This window comes from Lithobates pipiens, unplaced genomic scaffold (genome assembly GCF_037356315.1).
Source record: "Lithobates pipiens isolate NorthernLeopardFrog02 unplaced genomic scaffold, aLitPip1_a1.2 Scaffold_8, whole genome shotgun sequence".
Lineage (NCBI taxonomy): Eukaryota > Metazoa > Chordata > Amphibia > Anura > Ranidae > Lithobates > Lithobates pipiens.
This window is the reverse complement of record NW_027507903.1, coordinates 259217558-259240699: the sequence shown is the minus strand read 5'-3', so window position 1 is coordinate 259240699 and position 23142 is coordinate 259217558. Positions and strand designations below refer to the sequence as shown.

Sequence of the window (23142 nt, the reverse complement as noted above, 5' to 3'; positions counted from 1 at the left end):
TATGAAGCAGTTGAGGTCAATATCAATATTGAGATCTCCAGGATATAAAGATCCTAGCCTATATATCCATCTAGTCTCATTTTGTGACACTTTTATCCTTTTATTGTCACCTTTCAAGTGGTCTTTACTCTGATCTATCCCATAGAATATAAGTCCTGTAGGGTCTTTCTGGTGTACATCTTTAAAGTTTCTAGAGGGATTGTGTTTAGACAAATCTTTCTTTATATTTTTTATATGTTCCCTATTCCTAATACATAAAGGCCTGATGGTTCTGCCTACATACTGTGCATGGACATTCGATTGCATAGGTGACGTGTGTGCTGTTACACGTAATTAATTATCTTATTTGGTATTCTATAATTGTTACTCCAAATCTAATTGTTATTTTTTTTCTCAGTTGTTTCTTGCTTACTCTACATGGTGAACATTTCTGACATCTGTAAAACCCTTTCATGTCTGAAAACAATCTATGGTCTATGATATTATGAACTAGATGGTTCCTAAGAGTGGGGTTCTTTTGGTTTCTTTGGGCGATTCTTGGATAAGACCCTATCTGATTTAAGAATAGAGCAGTACTTCCTCAAAATATGCTCGACTGATTGGTACTGTTTAATAAATCCAGTGATAAATGCCACGTCGGTGTACAATTCTGCATTCTTATCTTTCTTCACCAAGAGTGTATTCCTGCTCATATTTTTTACTTCATTTTTCAATTTCATTAAGTTCTTCTTTTGGTATACCTTCTCCTCAAATTTCTTTATCATGATATCAGCTTGCATTTCGAAATCTCATAAGGTACAGCAGTTTCTTCGTAACCTCATTAGTTGGCCTTTGGAAATGTTCCCTTTCCATTTTGGATGGTGACAGCTTTAGGTTGGTATGTATCCATTATGATCCATTAGTTTGAAGAAAGTTCTAGTATGCAACCCATCCTCTCTTTTGAATTTATGCAAATCCAGATAGTCTATCTGTTGGTAGTCCCAGTAAAGGAAATCCCATATTTTTTATGATTGATCTCATCAAAAAAAGCTTCCTAAGATTCTACTGACCCTTCCCATAAAATGATGACATCATCTATGTATGTTCGGTAGAATTTTAGTTGGGGTCGTCCACTTCTGTAATTATTTCCTTCCTCCCAGATGTTCATAAAGAGGTTTGCGACACTGGGTGCATACTGAGCTCCCATTGCCACACCTTTGGTTTGGACATAATAATTCTTCTTGTACCAAAAGTAGGTACTTTCCATGGCCATTTCAAGGCCCTCAAGAATAAACACAATCTGCTCTTGTTTTAATTATGTATCCCATGTAACGCCTTTTTTTACTCCCTTCAGATCATCTTTCTGTACTGTGCTAGTGTCCAATGAATTAACATCTATGGTGGCAATAAGACAATTCTCAACCCTCTAATGTTGTGTTGAGTTCTGTGATTAATTGAATACTATCTCTAAGGTACAGTTTCTCTTTTTGAACCAACGGCTTCAAGTACTGATTGAGATACTCCCCTAATCTGGAAAAAGGGAAAATAATCCCACTGATAATGGGTCTTCCTGGAGGTTTTTTTTAATCCTTTTATGTGTCTTTGGCAAGTAATATATCACTGGAGTTTTTGTAGATTCTGATAAGAGGTATCAGTCTTTTCTCTTATTTTGAAATTGAAAAATTAAGTAAGAAATATGAGCAGGAAAACAAAGATAAAAATGCAAAATTGTACACCGATGTGGCCTTTCTCCCAAATAAACCAAGATTTGTTTACAAAGAGCCCCTACTCTTAGGAACCATCTAGTTCATAATATCATAGACCTCCCCCCAAAACCGGAACATTGTTTTCAGACATGAAAGGGTTTTACAGATGTCAGAAATGTTTACCATGTAGAGTAAACAAGAAACAACCCGAGAAAAAAGTACGTAACCTTTAGATCTGGAGTAACAAATGAAGAATACCAACTAAGAGAATTAATTACGTGTAACAGCACTCACGTCACCTATGTCATCAAATGTCCATGCCATTTACAGTATGTAGGCAGAACCACCAGGCCTTTATGTGTTAGGATTAGGGATCATATAAATAATATAAGGAATGTTTTCCCTAAACATAATCTCTCTAGACACTTTAAAGAGGTACACCAGAAAGACCCCACAGGACTTATATTCTATGGGATAGATCAGATTAACCACTTCCCGCACAAGGCCGTCATATGACGTCCTGGACTTTCAGTGGGAATATCTGAATGATACCAGCAGCCACCGGCATCATTCAGATATCCTTGTTTTCAGCCTGCGATTCTGTGTACCATAAGAATGATCATAGCGGCAGTTCCGCCGCTTGATCATTCTTACAGGCGATGGGAGGGGACATCCCTGCCACCATCCGGTGCTTCTCCGGGGTCTCCCGTGCCCTCGGGGACCCGGAGAGAGAATCGCCCAGCGCCGGATGATGACGATAGAGATTTCCGGTGACCAGATGGTCACCAGTCATCTCTATTACCGTCGTATGCCTGGGCGCGACGTTATGACGTCACACCCGGGTTCCTGGAAGTAAACAAAGCCGCGATCGCAGCTGTCAGCATGGGATCAGTGAATTTTTTCACAATCTCGTGCTCTCCAGAACTGAAGGAGAGATGTGGAGTCTTATTGACCCCACATCTCTCCATAAAGAGGACCTGTCATGAATGATTCCTATTACAAGGGATGTTTGCATTCCTTGTAATAGGAATAAAAGTGATAAAAAAAAAAGTTGTAAAAAATAAAAAAATAAAGTAAAATAAAAAATAAAATAAAAAATTAGTTTTTTAAAACGCTCCTGTCCCCAGTAGCTCGCGCTCAGAAGCAACGCACACGTTAGTCCCGCCCACATATGTAAACGCCATTCAAACTACACATGTGAGGTATCACCACGTGCGTTAGACCTCCTCTGTAACTCTCAATATGTAACTTGTAAAAAAATGTAAAGCGTCACCTATGGAGATTTCTAAGTACTGAATTTTGGCGTCATTCCATGAGTGTGTGCAATTTTAAAAGTTAGGTATCTCTTTACTCGGCGTAACATCATCTTTCAAATTATATAAAAAAAATTGGGCTAACTTTACTGTTTTGTTATTTTTTAAATCATGAAACTTATTTTTTTCCCAAAAAAATGCATTTGAAAAATTGTTGCGCAAATGCTGTGCGAGATAAAAAGTTGCAATGACCGCCATTTTATTCCGTAGGGTGTCTGCTAAAAAAAATATAATGTTTGGGGGTTCTGAGTAATTTTCTAGCAAACAAATTATGATTTTTATGTGTAGGAGAGGAGTGCCAGAATAGGCCCGGTATTGAAGTGGTTAAAGACCACTGGAGAGGTGACAATAAAAGGATAACAGTCTCACAAAATGAGACTAGGTGGATATATAGGCTGGAATCTTTTTATCCTGGAGGCCTCAATATTGATATTGACCTCAATTGCTTCATATCAAACTTTTAAATCTTGTGATTTGATGACTTTTAGGGACTTTGTCCCCTGACATGATACACCTTTGATCAGAGGACTGCCAAATTCTGCAGGTTTTCTCATAAAGTTTATTGCCCAGAGGCTCTGGGGTACCCCGGAAAACAGGTAAAAGATCAAACAAGAAAAAACATAGTTACGACTAAAACTAAACTAAAACGAAACATCCCAGGAAACTTGCTGCTAAAGGCAAGGATTAATGAGTGCTCAAGTATACGGAGGAGGTAACACGACCAGACCAGTAACACCATCCATTTGTACCGTCCCAATAGAGCCATAAACACGGGAGAAGCTCATTTAATATGACAGACTGTACAATGTGTTAGCTATAATTACACTATCCGTCTGACTAGACACAAAATGATAATGAGTCAGTTAAGATGTGACAGTTCCTGAGTTAATTTGTTCATTGGTAGTAGTATCAGACTCCAGATACTTTGTTAAATTTCTTTGGACAGCCCCTATGCAAATAAGTTTCCCTGCACAGGGGAATGGCTGAATTGAGAAGTGACTTCCACATATTCAGTGTAGGTGCAGAAGAAACTTTCCACTTGAGTATGATGCTCTTTTGATAGTAAAACAGGAGTAGGCCTAGTAATGTATAAACAGCTCTGGAGGGGGCCAGAGCATTCACCAGTCCCAGAAAACACACATCATCGATCTGAGGGATAGGGATAGTAGTTAGGCCAATAATGAATGTGAGTACGGTACATTAGACCAATACCTGCAAGAGAGAGCAAGACCAAATCGTGTGTATATAATTTGCCGATTCAGCTTGGCATCGCCAACAACATGATGGACAGTTTAAAAAAATATTTTATGCAATCTATTTGGCGTAAAGTGGTATTTATGAAGAATTTTAAATTGGATCAAATGATCTCTGGAGGATATGAAGTGAGAGTAGGGAAATTCCCACACCTCCTCCCAATCCTCTGTGTCCCAGAAGCTCCGCCACCCAAAAAGAATGAAAATTGTCCATCCCATGATGCACCATTGGCTGCAATGCTTTATAAATTGCAGACAAAGGGATTCCTCTTTGAGGGGTGACTCCATATCAGCTTGATATAGAAGCAGTGGAGCTCCTGGATGAATAGAATGTGTGGCTTATGGGTTTTCAGGGATTTGAACATTAAGGCTTGTTTGAATCTGTTAATCTGAATTTAGCCCTCACACATTCCAAGATATCAACTTGAGCTCCATATACAGACAAACAATGCAACATCAGATGGTAAGTAGTCTGGGAAGCACCCATCTAGGCCAGTGTATAACAAGGACAGGGTGATAGGCCAGGATAGTCATGTGTGCCCCACAATGAGGCTCTATTATGTAGCCGTAAGCCCATGTTTATATTCGTAGAACATGTCAAATTAGCAAACAGTAACAGGAGGTCAGAACAGGAGAAAGCGAAACAACCAACAAACCTCCATGGCGGCACATTCAGATGATACTTGAGAGCCAAGTATTAGCATCTTTCGGAGAGTTGAAGAATTTAGCACCAGCATGGACCACCCTAAGGCGACATGGATATAGCATACCATATGGCATCCCATTTTCCTGGAGATGTCTGCATACGTCTTTGAACGTTTTCCTTTTTTTATAGAGATCCGAAGAGAAGTCAGGGTAAAAGTGGAGGGCCAAGTTTTCATACTTGAGAGCAGGCTGTTTCCTGGCTTTGCTCAAGATACGGTCCCTATCCAGGAAATTCAGAAACCGCACCAGGAATGGACAATCCGGCAACCTGTAGAGACATGATGGGCCCGTTTCACCATGTAGTTTGGAGAGACTGATTTCAGGCCAAGGATATCTTTGAAGAAGCTTTCAGCGAACTCAGCAGGGAGGTCACCCTCTGCACCCTCCAGCAATCCAAGCACTCTGATGTTGTTTCATCTGAGGCAGTTCTCTGTGTCATCTGATTTCGCCACCAGTGCCTGAACAGTGGACTCCAACTCTGTGATTCATTGGTCATGCAGAATGGATACATCTTCTGTAGCAGAGACTCAGCTCTCAGATTCAGTAAGGCGACCGTGGATCTTGTCTAGGTCAGCCCTGATGAGGTCATCTTGTCCGTGCGGGACAGCAAGGAAGATCTGCTGTGCTCTATTGCTGAGAGAATGGCTGCAGTATCTCCGGCAGGTGTAGGCACTGAGGATGGTGCAGGGTGCTCCTGCTCCCTACCAGAGTAGTGTCAGAGCATGTGGCCCAGGCAGGAGGAGGCTTTTTGTTCGGTGTGGAGGTGGTTGATTTGTTTCTAGACTGGATGTCCAGAGTCCCCACGGGCCACACGCAGGCTATACCCCTGAGATCACACCAGGCAACCTGACAATGTATCAGACAGCAGAATGCCTGTGGGACTGGGAGGGGGGATGACTTTCACCAAGGAGCAGGGAAACAGAGAGGTACCACCAACAACATTGTGACTCAGGATAACTGCTAGACTCCACAACAGAGCTGGAGCCACACTCCCAGCACGCAACCTGTCAAGAAAGACATCCTGGTAAACCAGCTGCTTGTGGAAGATCTTTGCACAGAATTCCCATCAGAAAGAGACAACTGGCGTGCTCGAACATGCACGGGGCACGTGCGTGTGTGCACAAGTGCGTGCAGACATGCCGTGTGACAGCACTTGGCGCCAAGAAGCTTATTTAAAGGAGAATGCCTTCTTGCATTCCAGTCTACAGCGTTCTCTAAGACCCTTGCTACTTGTTACCTACTTACTTGATTCCTGTCTACCCATCCTGTTCCTGACTACTCCTAAATGCTGCCAGTCTCTGTCCCCAGCTTGTCCTGACTACTTTTCTGCCTCTCCCTTTGGTTTGAACACTGCCCGCTTGTTACCAACCTGGCCTGCACCCCAACTACTCTCCTGCTTCCGTTTGGTACCTGCTCTGCCCGCCAGTGTTGGCCCAGCCTGTCTGATGTTGCCAGTGTTCCTGCCGAACTACAGAACACCTCCTCACTATCTGCTGTTCCAGAGCCCCTGCCAAGCCACAGAGCACCTCCTTGCTGCCTGCTGTTCCAGTGTTTCTGCTGATCTACAGAACACCTCCGTGCTACCTGTTGCTCCGGCTGTGCTGCTGAACTTTTCCCGGCTGTCTGCTGTGTTCCAATCATCTGTTCCAGCCTGCTGTTTCTGTCAGTCCCTGTTCGGCCACTTCAGAGGTCCGGACTAACCCCAGCACCTGCCACCTGTCAGGCACTTGTGCTCCTTTGCACTCTTGAGTCCCTGTCTCATCTACCAGGGGATCTCGAGCCAGAGGCATATAAGAGGCCGCTCCCTGCATTCTGGGCTCCATCACCAGGTACGTGACACAACCACACAGTCAGTGTACGCTATGAGCACAGCTAAAGATGACCTTGTCCTGCACGCTAAAAGGCCATGCTGCTCCAGGGGCCATGTGTGAGAAGAGCCAGGTGTGGAGGGTCTGAGGAGCTGCATGTGGATGTCTGCGCAGAGAAGGGAGGACAAGATGGCCGCTGCATGCAGCACCCTGACAGGGGCTGCGATGTGTCTGCTGTGCAGTGATCCATGGGGGGGTCACCTCTGTTTCAGCTCCGGTCAGCTCACCAAGAGTCCGGGAGGCTGAGCTGGCAGGTTGAGAGGTGAGTCGGGCTTCAGAGGATGGAGAAATCTCCAGGATGTCAGCAGGATGGCAGGAGCTCAGAGAGAACACAGCTTCTCAGGTCTCCATCTAGCCACGCCCTCCACTCATGATATTCAATCAATTACCCTATCTTTACAAATTCCATTGAATGTTTTTAAAGTTTATTAGTTTTACAAGATAACATCTAGATTGTGATATAATATGCGGATATGCCTGTCATTTCCTTATCTGATCACCAGGGGTGCAGACACCTATTTAATCCTCTACTCCTTCGTGGATAAATTATAATACCCTTGCTAATTTATTAGCTATTACAAATAGGGATGCACTTTGGTGTTAGTTTATACTTATAACGATTAGTTATGCCCCATTTATGTTTCATCTTCTATTGGAATGGATAATTAGAATGTTTTTACAGCAATCTCGCATGCTATATAAAGACGTGAGGTGTACCAAGATGGCACCACTTCTGATGACGTCTGATGACCAACTGCGCCAGACAGAGCTTGGCACGCAATTATGTCACTTTCGGTTTTAGCATACTCGGTCTGTGGAATGCACACTGTCCCAGAGCTACGGATTTTCATGTTATTGTCCTTGGCACTACTGATTTTATACTTGTGATTAACAATAAAACTTTTTTACAGGATTTACACTATGAGTGTAAATCTTTCCCATCCATTCACATGTGGACATCCTATGATTTAATGCATTGTGCAGGAGGCTCTTCCACTGGACACTGAAACCAAAGGCAGATCTGTCTATGTGCGATTTACCCCTGAAGGGGTGCTGCTATCTTGTGAGTATGGAACTGAGAGGGGAGCATGAGTGTTATTCAGAAGCTGTGATTAATTCTTCTGCATAAGTCACTTTGGAATGTCACTTATAAGGACATTATTTGCACAAGTCACTTTGGAAAGACACTATAATTTGTCATATATATTTGTCATTTTTTGCTTCCGCTATGTGGATTAATATAATTTTTGCAATAGCATTTTATATGTGAGTTTTTCTATTAATTAATTGTTGATTACAATAGAATTTCTGGTATAAACAAGCATTTTTCACATTTTTGATTAGCCCCTTTGTTGCACTTAATGATTTAGATGAAGGCTCATGTATGTCAGCATTTGTGGGGAATTTGAATTGACCGACATTGGTCACCACACATTTGAGTTTTTGCCAGCGCCACCTACCCCTCTATATCTACACATTATACAGGTATTTTACTTTACCTAGTGGAGTCCCCGGGGAGGCAGCAATCACATTCATATATCACCTAAGCGCAAAATTAAATACACTTATTATAAATATTAAAGTGTCCAAACATAAAAATATTTTTGTTCAAAGCTGGACAAATGGGAGAAAAAACAGTGGGGGGGATTCAATAAAGCTGTTGCGCCACTTTTCTGCCATTAATCCCTCTTGCTAATGTATTGGGGCAAATTAATGAAGCATTTGCACCGCTTTTGGTTTTGACTCGTGCATCAAATTCATGTAGTTCTAAAATGTGGTACTTTACATTGTGTCGCATCTAATGTGGCACTTTTACATTATGTTGCATTGAAAAAACAAACGAAAGTCTTGTTTTTTTTCAGTTAAAATAAAAAACATGTTATACTTACCTGCTCTGTGTAGTGGTTTTGCACAGAGCAGCCCAGATCCTCTTCTTCTTGGGCCTCTCTTTGGTGCTCCTGGCCCCGCTCTCCAGTTGACTGCCCCCACAGCAAGCAGCTTACTATGGGGACACCCAAGTCCATTCAGATACGCAGCTGCGGCCCAGCCTCACCCCCTTTCTCTCCAAATTGGCTGACTGACTTTGATTGACAGTAGCGGAAGCCAATGGTGCCCTGCTGCTGTCTCTGTCTTGGGGAATGGGGGGGAGTCCTGGGCATCAGAGACACTCCTACAACATTGCTAGAACTATAAATATTGTATCCAAGAATAGGAAAAGGGGGGGGGCAGGGGATTTTTTTACGGTACACTATATAAAGAAACAGAGATTTCTTAAAAAAGAATTCATAGCTTTAATATTGGAAATATGTTAAAATTATTTTGGAAAAACCAAAATAGCAAAAATATAATAACAAATACACTTTTTATACAAAAGATTACATGACACAAAGTATAGGGGATCCTGAAAATGTTAGTTGCTGAGAATGATCATGTGTTCTCCCGACATGTTTCGCGTTTTTGCTTCTTCAGGGGAGTATGCAACTAACATGAACATAAACACAAAAAAAGGTTTAAGAATACAGAAAATACATTTATGCCATACAATTGGATACACATGAATTTCAGAAAATTAAGTATGAAATTGGTCTCAATTCGCTCAGTCCAAGGAGGTACTATGCTTACCCAGGTATAATCATTCCCGGCATCGCAACCCACAAGCCAATAGATGGTGAAATAGGTGGCAAGAATTGGGTGACAGGATCAAATGCTAAAAACAACCCAGCCCCACGCAGGGCATAGATGGAGGTAGACAAGCGCTACAAAGATCAAAAACAAAATCCAGAGATAAGTACCAAGTTTACAAATCCAGCACAGGTATTGAAAAATGTTAATTTGTAACAAAAAGGATAACTGATATCAATCCCTAAATTATAAGAGGGAATTGGGGCTAAAAAACAAGCCTCCATAGTAGAACATGAGATACTCATTATCAAAGGAATAAAACAATTGATTTTAATTACGCTTGATTGGTAGCTTGTAAAGAGTGGCTGCTGGGAGTATACTACCTATATACTGTTAAAGAAAGCGAAAGGAATAAAAATTATTTTTACCTGCAGTTAGAGTCAAAGATGGAAGAGTTAATTCCATATGATAATATTGGTGCAGTACAAATGCAACAGATTACAAAGAAAAAATCAATTGATTTAGTGTGGTATTTTGTAAATTACAGAGTGCAGCGGTATGCTGCCACTGCCAGGCTTGCTGAACCTACAAGCAAATAAAAAGAAGGATGAGTAGATATGGGTATAGAAAGATGAGAAACAGTGTTGTAACAGTATGAAGTTCAACTAAAAAAAGTATATTTACCAAAGGGAAAGTCAGCGTGGCGGTAGTATCTGTGCTGAACCTGCACTACAGATGAAGTGACAGCGCTGCCTTTTGTATCCCCCATCCATCGAGCCGGCGTCTGACGTCACCGGCTCGATGCGGACAGCCATAGGTGGAAGCAGTGAGCATGTGCAAAGCCTTCCAAGTCGGCATTTAAACTACCAACCCCATAATGCCTCAGTGCTGACACGAGGTTCATTTGGATACATGCTGATGGAGATAGGGCTATGCTAGCTCTCCGCCCTTAAAGGGGCGGGAAGACACAAGCCTGCATAGAGGGCAGATAAAACGACGATTGTCATGGCTTTTAACCCTTGAGGGGATTACATGCTCCCTTCCACCTCAAATCGGGAGCCGCCTGGGGATATGACCCAGCGGCGCCCTTGGGTGTCCATATGCCCTTGCGTACTTGGAGCAAGGGAAGATAAAAAACAGAGGATCCGGTCCCAAATCACAAAATAGTAAGGCTTAGGAATGCGGTGTAGGGAAGGAGGGAAAAAGCAAAGCTCCTCAATGTGGGTGGGACTCATAGAGAGCAACAGAGATCCCCAAGTGTGCAAACCATGAAACCCACCTTGGGCCAAGCGTAGCGAGACATTAAACGGTATATGTTACCTGTACAACGTTAATAGTAATTAGAAATGACATTTTTTTGATGTACAGAGATATTTTTAAATATAACATAAACATATCAATAAAGAAAAATAAAAATAAAAATAGAATAAAAAAATAATAAAAAGAAAACCAAATAAATTGGGGAGAGGGTAGGAGGAATGGAGGGAAGGGGGAAAGGATAAACAAAAAGGGGAAAAAGGGATATCACTTCTCTCTCTTCATGCCAGGCTCCACGGGGGCTCACAGCTGAGGTATGAGGGTTCATGAAACAGAAAACAGAGATTAGCTATAGAAAAGATCTGTAGCTTATATTTTCATTGAAACCAGGGTATTTTGTGGCTTTTAGGATAAAGATCCACTTGGCTTCAGTTTGTAAGAGAAGCTTGTCCACTGAGCCACCTCTTGAGTTTAGAGGTATATGGGCCAGGGCTGAAAATCGTATCCAGTTGGGGTCAAAGGCATGATGGGTGCCTATGTGCCTGCTTATGGCTGTAATAATTTTTTTATTGAGAATGGGTTTGATGTGGTCTTTTATGCGGATAGAAAATAGTCTTTTGGTTTTACCCACGTAAAATCCTCCACAACGGCATTGGGCCAAATACACAACGCCTGGAGTGGAGCATGTAACGTGGAATTTCGAAACAAACAGGTTGCCATTTGGCAGTCTGATCTTTCGAGAATTATATATATAAGGACACATGTCACATTGCCCGCATGAATAAGTGCCTGGATGTTTAGGTTTAGTTTCACCTGAGGAGTCCTGAAAGTGACTTCTAACTAAGCTGTCCTTGAGTGATTGAGGTCTCATATAGGTAATTGATGGTACATCGTTTATGTACTGATTAACAATGGAGTCGGCTTTTAGAAGAGGCCAGAACTTATTAATTATAGCACGGAAAGAATGATGTTGGTTAGAGTATTTGGTAATTATACGTACTTTATTATCAAAATTTTTTTGTTTATTAGAGAAGAGAAGGGAAGTCCTATCTTTATTTTTTACTCTATTATATGATTTTTTCAGAGATACATGACTGTATCCACGTGCTCTGAGTCTATTATATAAGTCATTGGCTGCAATCTTAAAGTCAGAGTCAGTACTGCAATTACGTTTGGCCCTTAAATACTGGCTATAAGGGATGCTCTTAAGGAGAGGTTTTGGATGAAAGCTTGTCGCATGCAAGACTGTATTGCCTGCAGTGGGCTTTCTGTATAAGGCAGAATATACATGTCCAGTGGCATCAATTTTAATGGTTAAGTCCAAAAATTCAATAGAGTTTTGACTGTAATTCAACGTAAACTTTAAATTGAATGGATTCACAGAAAGTAAATTGAAAAAGAGCAACAAATCTGATTCTGATCCAGACCAAAAAAATAAAATATCATCAATGTACCTGTACCAGGCTGTGATGTTACTTAGAAAAGGGACGAGGTCTTCACGTGCGAAGGTATCTTTTTCCCACCCCCCCAGGTACAGGTTGGCATACGATGGGGCACATTTAGTCCCCATCGCAACCCCCTGCACCTGGAGGTAGTGGGATTGGTTAAATTGAAATACGTTGTGCTTCAAAATAAAATCCAATAGCTTCATAACAAATTCGTTGTAAGCAAAGAAGTTTGAGCCTCTTTCTTGCAAATAGGAGCGTATTATTTGTAAACCTTTGGTATGTGGTATAGCGTTGTACAAACATTCCACGTCGATGGAAACCAACCAGGACTGTGCCGGTAGGCTGATACCCTCGAGTATCTTTAGAAGATCGATGGTATCCTTTACATAGGAAAAAAGGGAAATGACGTGCGGTGTAAGGTGTTTATCTACAAGGCTACTTGCATTTTCTGTCAAACTATCACAGCTGGAGATGATGGGACGTCCCGGAGGGTCAGTTAGAGATTTGTGCACCTTCGGAAGGGCATAGAAAGTAGCAACTTTCGGATCTTTAGAGTTTAGAAAGTTCCATGTGCCTTTGTCTATAGTACCTGATTTGTATGCATTAAAGATAATCAGACGATATTGTGTGTCAAAATGAGAGATTAAAGACACAGAAATTGGTCGATACCAATCAGAGTTTTGAAGAATCTTATTACACATAGTAAGATATTGTGAGGTATTCATAATTACGATGTTTCCACCTTTATCCGCAGGTTTTATGACTATATTAGGATTAGTTTTAAGTTGTTTTAATGCCGTCAATTGATTATGCGTTAGATTATGTTTCTTGGTCAATGGAAAATGCGTCTGTTCGATTGCCTGGCAAACTTGTTGGGTAAAAGCCCAAATATTTGGATTTGTATTTAAGAGTGGAAAGTTTGTTGACTTAGGTTTGAACATTTCTAAAGGAGGGAAAGAAACTGACTGTACCGATAAACCAGTGGAAGAGATAGTCATCTCATCATCAGGGGGTACTTGGCCCTCTTCCCATAAATCCATCAAATTGGAGAGGGCTTGTTGATCAGCACTATTTACCTCATTGGTGAGTTCCGATGTATTTATTTGTACAGTAGGTTGATTGGGCTTATGGAAAAAGGTTCTAAATATCAGTTTTCGTGCAAATAGATGTATATCCTTTATCAGAGAGAATTTGTCCGAGCTTGAATCAGGGCAGAAGGTCAGTCCTAGTTTCAGAACATCGAGTTCATGACTCGTGAGCACATAAGACGATAAGTTGACTAGTTGACTTTCCACTCTTAAATACAAATCCAAATATTTGGGCTTTTACCCAACAAGTTTGCCAGGCAATCGAACAGACGCATTTTCCATTGACCAAGAAACATAATCTAACGCATAATCAATTGACGGCATTAAAACAACTTAAAACTAATCCTAATATAGTCATAAAACCTGCGGATAAAGGTGGAAACATCGTAATTATGAATACCTCACAATATCTTACTATGTGTAATAAGATTCTTCAAAACTCTGATTGGTATCGACCAATTTCTGTGTCTTTAATCTCTCATTTTGACACACAATATCGTCTGATTATCTTTAATGCATACAAATCAGGTACTATAGACAAAGGCACATGGAACTTTCTAAACTCTAAAGATCCGAAAGTTGCTACTTTCTATGCCCTTCCGAAGGTGCACAAATCTCTAACTGACCCTCCGGGACGTCCCATCATCTCCAGCTGTGATAGTTTGACAGAAAATGCAAGTAGCCTTGTAGATAAACACCTTACACCGCACGTCATTTCCCTTTTTTCCTATGTAAAGGATACCATCGATCTTCTAAAGATACTCGAGGGTATCAGCCTACCGGCACAGTCCTGGTTGGTTTCCATCGACGTGGAATGTTTGTACAACGCTATACCACATACCAAAGGTTTACAAATAATACGCTCCTATTTGCAAGAAAGAGGCTCAAACTTCTTTGCTTACAACGAATTTGTTATGAAGCTATTGGATTTTATTTTGAAGCACAACGTATTTCAATTTAACCAATCCCACTACCTCCAGGTGCAGGGGGTTGCGATGGGGACTAAATGTGCCCCATCGTATGCCAACCTGTACCTGGGGGGGTGGGAAAAAGATACCTTCGCACGTGAAGACCTCGTCCCTTTTCTAAGTAACATCACAGCCTGGTACAGGTACATTGATGATATTTTATTTTTTTGGTCTGGATCAGAATCAGATTTGTTGCTCTTTTTCAATTTACTTTCTGTGAATCCATTCAATTTAAAGTTTACGTTGAATTACAGTCAAAACTCTATTGAATTTTTGGACTTAACCATTAAAATTGATGCCACTGGACATGTATATTCTGCCTTATACAGAAAGCCCACTGCAGGCAATACAGTCTTGCATGCGACAAGCTTTCATCCAAAACCTCTCCTTAAGAGCATCCCTTATAGCCAGTATTTAAGGGCCAAACGTAATTGCAGTACTGACTCTGACTTTAAGATTGCAGCCAATGACTTATATAATAGACTCAGAGCACGTGGATACAGTCATGTATCTCTGAAAAAATCATATAATAGAGTAAAAAATAAAGATAGGACTTCCCTTCTCTTCTCTAATAAACAAAAAAATTTTGATAATAAAGTACGTATAATTACCAAATACTCTAACCAACATCATTCTTTCCGTGCTATAATTAATAAGTTCTGGCCTCTTCTAAAAGCCGACTCCATTGTTAATCAGTACATAAACGATGTACCATCAATTACCTATATGAGACCTCAATCACTCAAGGACAGCTTAGTTAGAAGTCACTTTCAGGACTCCTCAGGTGAAACTAAACCTAAACATCCAGGCACTTATTCATGCGGGCAATGTGACATGTGTCCTTATATATATAATTCTCGAAAGATCAGACTGCCAAATGGCAACCTGTTTGTTTCGAAATTCCACGTTACATGCTCCACTCCAGGCGTTGTGTATTTGGCCCAATGCCGTTGTGGAGGATTTTACGTGGGTAAAACCAAAAGACTATTTTCTATCCGCATAAAAGACCACATCAAACCCATTCTCAATAAAAAAATTATTACAGCCATAAGCAGGCACATAGGCACCCATCATGCCTTTGACCCCAACTGGATACGATTTTCAGCCCTGGCCCATATACCTCTAAACTCAAGAGGTGGCTCAGTGGACAAGCTTCTCTTACAAACTGAAGCCAAGTGGATCTTTATCCTAAAAGCCACAAAATACCCTGGTTTCAATGAAAATATAAGCTACAGATCTTTTCTATAGCTAATCTCTGTTTTCTGTTTCATGAACCCTCATACCTCAGCTGTGAGCCCCCGTGGAGCCTGGCATGAAGAGAGAGAAGTGATATCCCTTTTTCCCCTTTTTGTTTATCCTTTCCCCCTTCCCTCCATTCCTCCTACCCTCTCCCCAATTTATTTGGTTTTCTTTTTATTATTTTTTTATTCTATTTTTATTTTTATTTTTCTTTATTGATATGTTTATGTTATATTTAAAAATATCTCTGTACATCAAAAAAATGTCATTTCTAATTACTATTAACGTTGTACAGGTAACATATACCGTTTAATGTCTCGCTACGCTTGGCCCAAGGTGGGTTTCATGGTTTGCACACTTGGGGATCTCTGTTGCTCTCTATGAGTCCCACCCACATTGAGGAGCTTTGCTTTTTCCCTCCTTCCCTACACCGCATTCCTAAGCCTTACTATTTTGTGATTTGGGACCGGATCCTCTGTTTTTTATCTTCCCTTGCTCCAAGTACGCAAGGGCATATGGACACCCAAGGGCGCCGCTGGGTCATATCCCCAGGCGGCTCCCGATTTGAGGTGGAAGGGAGCATGTAATCCCCTCAAGGGTTAAAAGCCATGACAATCGTCGTTTTATCTGCCCTCTATGCAGGCTTGTGTCTTCCCGCCCCTTTAAGGGCGGAGAGCTAGCATAGCCCTATCTCCATCAGCATGTATCCAAATGAACCTCGTGTCAGCACTGAGGCATTATGGGGTTGGTAGTTTAAATGCCGACTTGGAAGGCTTTGCACATGCTCACTGCTTCCACCTATGGCTGTCCGCATCGAGCCGGTGACGTCAGACGCCGGCTCGATGGATGGGGGATACAAAAGGCAGCGCTGTCACTTCATCTGTAGTGCAGGTTCAGCACAGATACTACCGCCACGCTGACTTTCCCTTTGGTAAATATACTTTTTTTAGTTGAACTTCATACTGTTACAACACTGTTTCTCATCTTTCTATACCCATATCTACTCATCCTTCTTTTTATTTGCTTGTAGGTTCAGCAAGCCTGGCAGTGGCAGCATACCGCTGCACTCTGTAATTTACAAAATACCACACTAAATCAATTGATTTTTTCTTTGTAATCTGTTGCATTTGTACTGCACCAATATTATCATATGGAATTAACTCTTCCATCTTTGACTCTAACTGCAGGTAAAAATAATTTTTATTCCTTTCGCTTTCTTTAACAGTATATAGGTAGTATACTCCCAGCAGCCACTCTTTACAAGCTACCAATCAAGCGTAATTAAAATCAATTGTTTTATTCCTTTGATAATGAGTATCTCATGTTCTACTATGGAGGCTTGTTTTTTAGCCCCAATTCCCTCTTATAATTTAGGGATTGATATCAGTTATCCTTTTTGTTACAAATTAACATTTTTCAATACCTGTGCTGGATTTGTAAACTTGGTACTTATCTCTGGATTTTGTTTTTGATCTTTGTAGCGCTTGTCTACCTCCATCTATGCCCTGCGTGGGGCTGGGTTGTTTTTAGCATTTGATCCTGTCACCCAATTCTTGCCACCTATTTCACCATCTATTGGCTTGTGGGTTGCGATGCCGGGAATGATTATACCTGGGTAAGCATAGTACCTCCTTGGACTGAGCGAATTGAGACCAATTTCATACTTAATTTTCTGAAATTCATGTGTATCCAATTGTATGGCATAAATGTATTTTCTGTATTCTTAAACCTTTTTTTGTGTTTATGTTCATGTTAGTTGCATACTCCCCTGAAGAAGCAAAAACGCGAAACATGTCGGGAGAACACATGATCATTCTCAGCAACTAACATTTTCAGGATCCCCTATACTTTGTGTCATGTAATCTTTTGTATAAAAAGTGTATTTGTTATTATATTTTTGCTATTTTGGTTTTTCCAAAATAATTTTAACATATTTCCAATATTAAAGCTATGAATTCTTTTTTAAGAAATCTCTGTTTCTTTATATAGTGTACCGTAAAAAAATCCCCTGCCCCCCCCCTTTTCCTATTCTTGGATACAATATTTATAGAATTATTAGGGGATGAGGTACCTTTAACAGTAATGTGTCTCTGGGATAGTGTGGACCAACTTATTTCTATTGCTAGAACTAGATGGGGCACAGGTCAGTATTAGGGGTACTGAGGGGGCTTCTGCACACAGAAAGCTTTTTATCTTAATGCATAGAATGCATTAAGATAAAAAACCTTCTGCCTTTACAATCACTTTAAGATCAGTAAAACTGGCTCAAACAGATTTCAGGCATCTCCTCCCAGGCTCTGGGGATCATTATTCCAGAGACCTATTCTGCCATCATTCAGGTCCTGCAGAAGGACTACCGTATATACTCGAGTATAAGCCGAGATTTTCAGCCTCTTTTTTGAGGCTGAAAGTGCCCCCTCGGCTTATACTCGAGTCACCGCTGTCTGACTGCTCGATCAGCGTATCGAGCAGACAGACGGCGGACATTAAAATTCAAAAGCCGCGCCTCCTTCTCCGCCTCCGCCTGTGATAGGCGGAACACTGAATTTCCCAGCAGTCAGTGTTCCGCCTATCACGGACATCCGTTCATTCTCATACTACGGACGAGTATGAGAGGATGTCCGTGATAGGCGGAACACAGGCTGCTGGGAAATTGAGTGTTCCGCCTATCACAGTCGGAGGACGGAGGCGCGGCTTTTGAATTGTAGAATGGCCGCCGAGAAGAGCGGCGATCCATCGGCACGACACGGGACGGAGGAGGCACGGAACGGAGGAGGCACGGGACAGAGGAGGCACGGGACAGAGGAGGCACGGGACAGAGGAGGCACGGGACAGAGGAGGCACGGGACAGAGGAGGCACGGGACAGAGGAGGCTCGGGACGACGGCGGCTCGGGACGGAGGCTTGGGACACAGGTAGGCTGGACACACACACAAGGCTGCACGGACACACACACACACACACACACACACAGGGATGGATGGATGGATGGATGGATACACACACACACACACACACACACACAGGGATGGATGGATGGATGGATGGATACACACACACACACACACACACACACACACACAGGGATGGATGGATGGATGAATACACACACACACACACACACACACAGGGATGGATGGATGGATGGATACACACACAGGGATGGATGGACGGACACACACACAGGGATGGATGGATGGATGGATGGATGGACACACACACAGGGATGGATGGACGGACACACACACAGGGATGGACGGACACACAGGGATGGACAGCCATGTCTCACCCTCGGCTTATACACGAGTCAATAAGTTTTCCAGTTTTTTGGGGGTAAATTGGGGGCCTCGGCTTATATTCGGGTCGGCCTATACTCGAGTATATACGGTATATTAGGGTAAGTTTTATCCTTTAACATCACATTATATGTATTTAAATAAATGTATTTTTAAAATAAATTTGTATTTAAAAATTAAAAATATTTCCTTTGATTTTCTTCTTGTCTTTCTTTTACCTAGGTTCTCCAATGGGCTTTTTTGTGGCCATTTTCTTCAATAGTTCCAACGTAATTTCTTTGATACATGAGGTGACAATCTCTTATTCAGGTAACTATTATTTATGTTGTGAGTCTGCTACACACACATCTTCTTTTTGTTGTTAATATATGTAATACATTAATGATAATAATATTCATAATTTTAAGCACCCTGAATTCATTTTTTGGAGTGACAATAATGGCCTGATTTATGCAAATTATAAAGCACTGTGGGTGTTATTAACTAAAGGAAAATCCTCTTTGTACTACAAGTGCACTGAAAAAGTGCACTTGAAAGTGCCCTGAAACAGCACTGAAAGTGCACTTGTAGTGCAAAGTGGATTTGCCTTTAGGAAATAACCCCCATTGTCACTGTAAACACCAAATTAAGCAAAGAACTGCTATTGAGCATTGAAAGAAGAAGCTACAGATTGTTGAGTAGAAACATTTTTACTCTGTGCACATCCACATGTGCATTTATAAAAGGGTTTTTGAACAAACCAACATATTTTTGGGAATTTTTTTTTTGAGACAGTAGAAATATCCTTTTTGAGGTAAACAGGCATGATTTTCAAAACATAAAACAATACACAACTCAGGAACTTTCCAAAGTTCAACTTTGATAAATCGAAGGCAATATCAGTCATTAGTTTAGTCCAAACTGTGTTGATATTGCCTTCATCAGATGGGGTGATGTCACCCCTGTGAAAGCCAAATTTTAAAGATGCACACAAATTGAGAGTCAAAATGGGGTTTTCCCTCCTGATCCCATGCCTAAGATCAACGTGTGTTAGCTCCCATCATGGGGGATCAATGGACGTATTTCGGAGATGCAACCTCTTCCCCTCAGCTACTTGAGTTGCGAGGAAGGGGTTGCACCCACAAAACGCATACATTGATATCACGTAATGGCAGATAGCATATGTTGACACATTGTGTGCATCTTCAAAATTTGTCTTTCACCATTTTTTTAGAAAAGTTCTAATAAAAATCGAAAAATTATAACATTTTGGTATGTTTTATATTCTGCCTAAAACATCAATGATGTTTTTGAGTCTTTTTTCAACATCATTGATGTCTTCCTTGATCTTCTGCAAATCCTGATTGCACACCATGATCTCCCTGATGAGGATCTGGGCACTTCCACTTTTGAAATGAGATTCTTCTTCCACAACATCCACATCACCTAAAATAAAAAAAACACCATGTATTATAAATATGCAGGCATACATCTATTACCTGTTGTGGTCACTATTTCACCCACTTCATAAACCTCTCCTTCCTCCAAATCCTCAGTTTGTGGTTTTGGGATTTCCACTTCTTTAGGAGGTTGGGGGTCCCTTGTGTCCTCTGACGTCTCGATTCTTTTCTTCCCTATGTGAATAAAATAAAGTTATACTTAGCACACAGATATTTGAGGCAACAAATATGAATATGAAACATTGCTTGGGAGTGTCGTACAATTGTCTGTTTTTCCAAGCTGAAGACATTATTATTTCCCTTTATTGAAGCTAAATATTAATGATAATAATATTCATAATTTGAATGAATGAATGAAAACGTATCTTTTTGGGTAAAGTTTCACACATGGAGACACCCCTAGTATCCACTGGAGAACCTGTGTGGGACCCCCAAAAAAGTTTGTTCTGGTGTCCCACACTAGTGCTCCTGTGTCCGGATGTGTAAACAGCTGCTGAGTGTCCTCTCCTTACAATGAATCAAGTTTACATTTCATTCTAGTTACAAACCCATCTAGACAACAATGTACTAAACTTCTTTTAATACAAATAGGCCTGAACAAATGTAGTTAACCTGCACCTGGTAAAAACATTGTATTAGTGGGCGAACGAACGATTACTGTGCCCACGAACCTGAAACTTGCCATTTTAAACTGTACAACAGTAAAGAAAAGCACATGGAGCAGCACAAACGTAATAATAAGAATAGGAAGAATAGTAACACACAACAAAATACTTGGCCCTTTTCAAGATGTCTACAAAGGACATATTAGAGGCCGTAAATCTCCTCCGGGATCGGGATGTTCGTGGCTCCAGGCTTTCGTCGTTGCTGCTGTCTTCATGCACCTGTTGTCTCTCCGCCATGTGCTCTTCCACTGTGCTAAAAGATAAGGGACGGGGAATACACTATAAAAAGGTCAGGGGCGGGCGGAGTTTCACGCATGCGCAGTGTATATAAAGCGTATGATCTTTGAGCGGAGGACGAAGTAGCAGAAGCGCCGTTCTAACAAAGGTACAATTTTAACTTGGGGCATCAGTAGCCTATACTGCTTATAGATTGAGGCCAATATTGGGACAAGATTACGCAAGCATAGCCTGACATTAGGGTTTGTCTTGTGTTGCGTCTTGCAGAGAAGATTGATGATTTAATGGTCATGATTTCCTCCCCCAAGTCATTGATTTGTGCAGAGAGCTGCCCTGTCTGTGGCAGACAAAACACCCCTTTTATACAAATCGACTAAAGAGGAAGGCAGCGCTGGATAATTTTCTGGAATTTGTGAGGCCGCAGATCCCCACGGCAGACATCAACTATTTGAAGTGCAAAATTGGTGGTATGCGGAGCACATATAATAGGGAGTGCAAGGAGGTCCAGGATTCCCAGAGATCAGGAGCAGAGGCAGATGACATTTATGTCCCCAGGCTGTGGTACTACAACAGACTGCAATTTCTGTCAGACCAGACTGAAATCAGGCCATCCATCACTCTCACCCCTTCCTTCCACACTTCCTTCCACCCCAGCAGAGGCTTCAGAAGTCCAACCTGGGCCTTCCAACCAGGAAGAAGATGTGGAGGAGCACAGCTTGAGTCAGGTATAGCATTGTTCAACATATTTCTCAAAATTGTGTGTGATTGATGAATAATAAACTGAAACTTTGTCCCTTTTTCATACACAGGAAATCCTCAGCCAGGAGGAGGCTGTAGAAAGTCGCAGCCAGGTGGTGAGGGTAATTGGCAGCCAGGAGGTGGTGGGGGTAAGTAGCAGCCAGGATGTGGCGGGGGAAGGGGCAGCCAGGCAGTGGCTGGGCCCAGTACCCTGACCAAATCCCAAGTCCCTCCCCTCCACCTTTAACAAAAAAGGCCCAGGAAGGGGAGGAGTGTGGAGGAGTCAGCACTTGGGTTAATTTGGCAGGCTTCTGCGGCCCTCAGAACCCCCAACAGTCTTCTGTAGGCCTATGCCTGCATGGCTGCCAATAAAATGCAGTAAATGGAGGTGGGCCAACGCCTCTTTTGTGAGGAACTGATATATATGGTCCTAAATAAGGGGTTGAGGGGCAAAATCACAAGCAAAGCCCATCTGTGTGAGTTGAACCATCCTCCACCTCCTGCCACAACTCCAACACCAGAGCCACAGCCTGGAAGCAAGCGTGTAAGGAAGACAAGAGAGTGATGGACTGGGTTTGGTCTGGTCTGGCAAAAGACGCAGGCTTTTGTAAGACCACAGCCTGGGGACATATATGTCATCTGATGCTGTTCCTGATCTCTCGTAGTCCTGGACCGGATTGTGCTCCCTTTTAAATGGACTACTCAGGCTCCCAATTTTGCCTGTCAAATAGTTGATGTGTGACCTGGGTTCAAAAGCTTCGCTAATTTCACCAGTTTATCCAGCATTGCCTTCCTTTTTATTTTGTTATGACCCCTAATAGATGTATATTTTTTTTCTTAAATCATTGGCTATGTGTTATATTATATATACTATAACATTATATATGGTTGTGAGTAGGCAGGTACATTTCAAAAAGACAATGTAAAATTAACAAGGGACACCAACACCAACCAATCGCCTTGAGGTTAAAAAAAACAAGATAATAATGGTGTTGTGGTAACGTGACACACAAAATGAAAAAAAATATTATGGAGATCACTAGGAAAAAAAAAAATGAGATCTTGATTTCCCCCAAAAAAAGGAGATTACTATAAACAAAAATTAAAAACATTATTCTGGAGATCTGGCGAAAAAAAAATGTATTCATGAGATCACAAGAAATAATAAAGAAATCAGTTTGTCAGAACATCAGCTGCAAAACAACTTCATTATTCTAGCATTATATAGAAGAAGAGAATGCGCTGCACTGAAAGATTACAAAATTTGCAGCGTGACGAATGTGCTATCTCCATTACGATTGCTACTTTTACCAGACCGAACG

The 23142-nt window shown here is 41.5% G+C and overlaps 2 long non-coding RNA genes across 2 annotated transcripts; one reads left to right on the top strand and one right to left on the bottom strand.

The window, feature by feature from the left end:
• Nucleotides 1-9260: 9260 nt before the first annotated feature.
• Nucleotides 9261-10475, bottom strand: LOC143964228 (uncharacterized). Its single transcript, XR_013271101.1, has 4 exons — nt 10131-10475; nt 9875-10031; nt 9447-9580; nt 9261-9305 (listed from the first exon to the last, which is right to left on the bottom strand). It is a non-coding gene; the product is annotated as an uncharacterized LOC143964228 (long non-coding RNA).
• A 5560-nt stretch (nt 10476-16035) lies between these two features.
• LOC143964226 (uncharacterized) lies at nt 16036-17247 on the top strand. The gene is made up of 4 exons (XR_013271100.1): nt 16036-16377; nt 16477-16633; nt 16928-17061; nt 17203-17247. It is a non-coding gene; the product is annotated as an uncharacterized LOC143964226 (long non-coding RNA).
• The last annotated feature ends 5895 nt before the right edge of the window (nt 17248-23142 follow it).